Below are 5,766 nucleotides of genomic sequence, written 5' to 3' on the forward strand. Positions count from 1 at the left end.
CCAGCAATACTGAACTGTGAGTCAATTAAACCTCTTTCCTTTATAAATTACCTAGTCTTGGGTATGTGTTTACTAGCGTCATGAGAAGGAACTAGTACATTATCCAAACTAGTTTCATCTTTTAAGTGAGTGTGTCCCTTGCCCTCAGCAGGAGATGTTTGCTTAAAACTAAACCAGTACCTTCCACACTGTAATTTTTTAACTGCTAAAGTCCAGGGAGCATTAACCAATTTATGCATTCTGCCCAAAGAGCAGGAGAATGAAGAGTGGGTCCTGAGAACTGGAGGTTCCTTCAATGCAAAGAAAGTTTCTGGGAGTCTAAGCTCAAGCCTGCATTGGTATGTAGAATGGAAAGCTGTCATCAGTTTCCTTTGTCATGTCCCATTTTGTTCAGAGGCCTTTATAGCAACAACCAGTGAGTTTATTGGCGTCTGAGGCCCTAATCTCTGACAAGTGAGGCTGCAATATGGAACTGCAGATTGACAGCTGAAGGGAAGCTGGCATGTGGTAATAGAGGGGCCTATCTATCTTTTTTGGTGATGGGACTGAAAACTCCAAAATATGAAGTCCTCCCTACCATGGCCCCCCCCCATGATATGTTTAATCTATATCTGAATCTATTACTTTTCATATGTTTCTCTGTAGCCCTGCCATTTGAGAGATCTGCAAATAAAATTACTGATGGCGAAGGACTGTGTCTCTTAAAGAAAGGAGAAAGGAACTCATATATTTGATGAGTATCTAAAGGTACTTATATTTTTGCATTTATATATTCCAGAAATCCCATGAGAAAAGCATTATTATGATCATTTTATAGATAAATTAACTGAGCTTATGAGATGCTAAATAACAGCTAGTTAACTATGGAATTAGTATTTGAATATAGCTAACTCATTCCCAACACCTTGCCCTTCCCATGCCATGAAACCTCAGCCCTGCAGCTGAGAAAAAGTGAAGAAAATTCGGTTCTGCGGTGACTTGGAGTGAAGTGGTTTTCATAAGAAAGTCTTCTCCTTCTGGGAGTTTAAGAACAAGGACCAGGATCCAGTCTGCCTGATGCATTTTATTATCCCGAGGAGGTTGCTTTGCTCCCCTGGGCCTTCATGTTCTAATTTCACCAGTGCAAATAGCAACACCTTTCCTGCCCACCACACTAGGTTGTTTGGAATTACAGGGAATGCGTTTCAGGTAGAAGTAAACGCCAGCATGATCGCGTGGTTATTGTTGCTGATGTCATTTGTTTTTGCAGAGAACTGAATAGGTTTATTCTGGAGGTGATAATTGGGAAGGTCTGTCCCCATGCCGCCAGGCACCATGGCCAGCCGAGCAGAGTGCTTTGACTTGAGAATTTCATGAGCAAGGCAGAATAAGCCACTCAGCTTCTGTGCAAGCAAAGCCAAGCAACAGCATTAATTAATGTGGATAAGAAGAGACAGGCCCTTGTTTGTAATTAGGAGACTCTGTGGACCTTGTTTTCTTCTCCAGTCTCTCTTAAACGTGATGAGAGCTGTGACTTCCATGGGGTGAGTAGTTGCCCACCTCTCCACCTCCCTCTCCTCAGCCAGCTGATTTCCAGCCCTGGGATCTGGGGTACAGGAAGATCAGGTTTACATCCTAATCCCTAGGAAACTTCGCCTCAGCTCACTCAGTTCATTTCAACCAAAAGGTGAAAGGAAACTAAGAGTTAGCTGATGCCAAAAAAGGCAATCAGACCAACACAAGCCAGAACTGAGTTATGTCACTCTGGGCTTTCTGCACCGTTGCCGCCATTAACACCTGGAAGGCCTTTGATTCTCACATTAGCAAAACATGCCATAAAGCATGAGCTTCCCTTCTTCCCACAGAAACACTGGCCCCTTTGCAAGGGGGGAGGTGGGGCAGTGTCACAAAGGCAGCTTTCAGCCCTAAAAGGCTTTCCTGATTAGGCCTCTGAGGAGAGACTTCCACGAAGTCTTCTCACAGGAATTTGCAGCCTGTTACAGCCCAGATTTCCAGCAGCTTCTAAAGGAAGGACTCTTGGAATGTCTGAGCCCAAAAGGACAGTGCAGATTAGTTGGTCAAATCACCTTCTTTTATAGAGATGAAAATGGATGCCTCAGGTGAAGAATTTAATTTTCAGTATGAATTTTTCTGACCACCTTGTGTCAAACAGGATGCAAAATGTTGAGGATGCAATGATCTCTAACTTCATCTCATTCAGAAGCGGAGACTGTCTATCACGTGCAAGATGCAGGGAACGTTTACTAACTACCACCAAATACAGCAGAGCTGTGAATATAACGACAGCTGCAGGTTCCTTGTTAGGAAGTGCAAAATAGGATTACACACACGCACGCGCACGCACACACACACACACGCTGTCTATACAAATAGCTAAGGTAGCCAAATAATAAAATACCTACCTTTCAAAATAGCTACACATTTAACATTCAATCATGTGTAAAGTATATTAATTGTTCTCTGCTCATTTCCCGATGCAAGTTTATTTGAACTCATCCTGTCGCCTCAGTGTTATGTCTTCCTCGTCAATCAAAGCGCTCTTTGAGTCACCTAGTGCATCTCATCTTTATTTCTATTTGGGTTTGAGAGGCAGCTCTTCTTGAATATTTATAAAAGGTTGTCACTGGAAGTTTTTTCCCAAGTCACCAGTTTCTATTTACTATTCATGATCTTTGCGACATGCATCTCTTACCCAATTGAATTCCTAAACTGGTTTTGATATCCTTGTTTGTGACAACGTGCAAGAAGTGAACTTGGGAGGTCGTCACCAACTCCCAATCCCCAGAGAAATAATTATACCTACATTACATTTCTTTGCCCCCTTTGTTAATAATCCCATTAAGAGACTTCTATGGAGATCCAATACCAATGTTTATTGAGGTTGCTTCATGTTAAGTCTCTTCTCCAAATACTAATCTGATTTGAAAAGTAAAATATTGGGAAAAGTCCTCTATAGTAGATTTTATACAGAACTAAATATATTTCAACTCTTTATTCTCAAAACGATGTGTTGTTTTGGGGAAGACAGTTTTCCTTTTAATCTGACCTTTATGGCATAGGTGGAAAGGTAATGCGGTAGTCCCTCCATTTCTGTGGGGAATATGTTCTATGGAATATGTTCTAAGACCCCCACTGGATACCTGAAACTGCAGATGGAACTGAACCCTATACATACTACACTTTTTCCTGCACCTATGATAAAGTTTAACTCATAAATTAGGCACAGTAAGAGATTTAACAACAATAATAAAATGGAACCTTGATCACAATATGCCAGTTCCATTACTGCTGCACTCTGATCCTATTATTAAGCAAAACAAGGTTTCTTGGACACAAGTACTGCAATACCAGGACAATGATTCTGAGAGCTGGGATGGCTACTCATTGACTCACAGGCCAGGAGCAAATGCAACTTGGACACAGTGGACAGAGGGATGAATCAAGTGCTGGGCAGGAGAGAGCAAGGCAGCACATGGTTTCATCATGCTACTCACAATGGCACACAATTTACAACATGAATTCTTTCTGAAATTTTCCATTTAATGTTTCCAGACTGCAGTTAACCATAGGTAACTGGAAAGTGAAACTGGAAAGTGAAACTGTGGTTAAGGAGGAACTACTGTGTGGAGGAGAGTGTGAGTGACTTTTTCTAGAAGAAAGGGGATGAGTTAAGAAACTTTCCAAGGAGGAAGTGATACCTGAGGGTGAGTTAGAAGGACTATAGGTCATGGTGCTAAGCAAATGAAGTTGGAAGCACCCCTCATACAAATGTACTATGGGGATATGTTAAGAACCATGGAATATCTGAGATTTTCTTTTCCTTGCAACCTAACAAGTTAGCTGTTGTAGGTTCATGAGTGCTGGCAGAAGAAATGAGACTCCTGGACCAGAGACAAAGGACCATTGTTTACAACACAGACAACAGCATAAACTTCATGGTTGCATTGGTTCGTCTTGTTCCAAGTTCTAATGGAGACAACACAAAAGTGAGCCCAGGTGAATGCTGCATGCACAGGTGTGCATCACAGATGAGGTGCTCCAATCTCATGAACTCAAATCTTTTATACTAGATTGCAAGCAAACTTGTGGAAATTTTTTTCCAGAAGGAAGACATTATCTTTCTTTTACCTGGCACTTAACAAACTTACCCTCTATTCTAGAGGATGACGCTATCTATATCTTCCAAGGCTTCTTGCTATACAAACATCCTTGAAAATACAGTTACCTTTTAGTGCTTCTGCTTGCAATACCTTCAGAAATGTGAAAACCCAATGGAGAATTGACTCCCAATAGGAAACGCAAATATATGTGAAATGACTTACTTGAAGTCACAAAGCCAACCAGACCTGTTCACAGGCTATGTAATGCACACACACTCTACTCCCGGCCTTTCCTGATGACATCATTCTTCTGTGGGATGGCTGCCTTAGATAGCGTGCAAGCCCGAGGAGTCACACAGTGAGGGAAAAGCCCATGTGGCAGGCAGACTTCTAAAGTGGCCCTCAATGCCCCACATCCTTGTACACTCCTTTCCCCTTGAGTGTAGGAGCAATAGGAAGGGAATCTCTTCTATAACTAGATCAGTTATATGGCAAAGGTGAAAAGATTTTGAAAATGTAATTAAAGGCCCTAATCAATTGATTTTGAGGTAGTCTAAGAAAGATTATCCTGAGTGAGTCTGATGTAATCAGGCGAGCCTTTTAAGACAGGCGCCTTGTTGTGGAAAGAACCACATGACAGAATGGCAGGTGTCTTCTAGAAGCTGAGGACTTCTGTCTCACAACCACAAGGAATTGAATTCTGCAAACAAACAGTGAGCTTCGAAGAAGATGCCAAGCCTCAGATGAGTTCACAGTCCTAGTATAGACACCTTGATTGTCTGAGCAGAGAACCTAGTTACGCTGTACCTAGACTTCTGACCCACAGAAGCTGTAAGATAAGAAATCTGTATTGTTTTAAGTTACTAAATCTGTGTACATTTTTATATACAACTAATGCACCGCAAGATTGACTTCTAGTTGTTGTATATTTGTTATCTATGCTTCTATAAGATAGCAGAATGAAGACACACATATTTATTGAGCACTATTACTTGTTTTTATTCATCTTTCTTAAATATGTGTATAGCTTCTATTAATTTCAGTGTTTAATATTAGAAGTGTTTTGCTGTTTATTTAGAAGTTTGATGATGTTTTTGTGACTAGAAATATGCTGCAGGAACTTAAGTCCTCTTTATATCAATTAGCCTGTGGTAAAATTGGTTTCATTATACATCATTTAGCTTGAAGTCCCAGTTTTCAAGAACCTACTAGATCTGACTTTTAGAACTATATTAATATTTTGCATACCCAAATATAATTAATAAGAATGGAGGAAAAAAACTCCAAATGGAATGCAAACAGAAACAAATTAACAAAACTACATTTCAAGTTAATAACATAACCACACTAAAGGAAAAAAGGAAAAAAGAAACGTCACGTTTGAGAACATGTTTCTCTAGTTAGTAAGTCCTCTGCATTAGAAGTTGGCAAATCTTCCTTGTAAAGGGTCAGATACTTAAAATTTCTGGCTCTGTGAGCTATATGATCTGTATTCCAAATATTCCGCCTTTGGATCCGGAAATCAGCTACAGATAATATGTAAATGGATGGGAGAGTGGCACTGTGTTCCAATCCAACTTTATGCATGACATTGAAATTTGAATTTCATATAAGTTCCGTATGCCACAAAATTTTATTCTTCTTTGGGTTTTTTTTTCCAACCATT

At 40.3% G+C, this 5,766-nt stretch overlaps 1 long non-coding RNA gene across 1 annotated transcript; it reads left to right on the forward strand.

Annotated features, from left to right (window-relative positions):
* Positions 1 to 208: 208 nt before the first annotated feature.
* Positions 209 to 5,172, forward strand: LOC114671769 (uncharacterized). The gene is made up of 3 exons (XR_003721872.2): positions 209 to 338; positions 646 to 747; positions 1,250 to 5,172. It is a non-coding gene; the product is annotated as an uncharacterized LOC114671769 (long non-coding RNA).
* Positions 5,173 to 5,766: the final 594 nt, after the last annotated feature.

The sequence above is a fragment of the Macaca mulatta genome, chromosome 13, assembly GCF_049350105.2.
Source record: "Macaca mulatta isolate MMU2019108-1 chromosome 13, T2T-MMU8v2.0, whole genome shotgun sequence".
Classification (NCBI taxonomy): Eukaryota; Metazoa; Chordata; class Mammalia; order Primates; family Cercopithecidae; genus Macaca; species Macaca mulatta.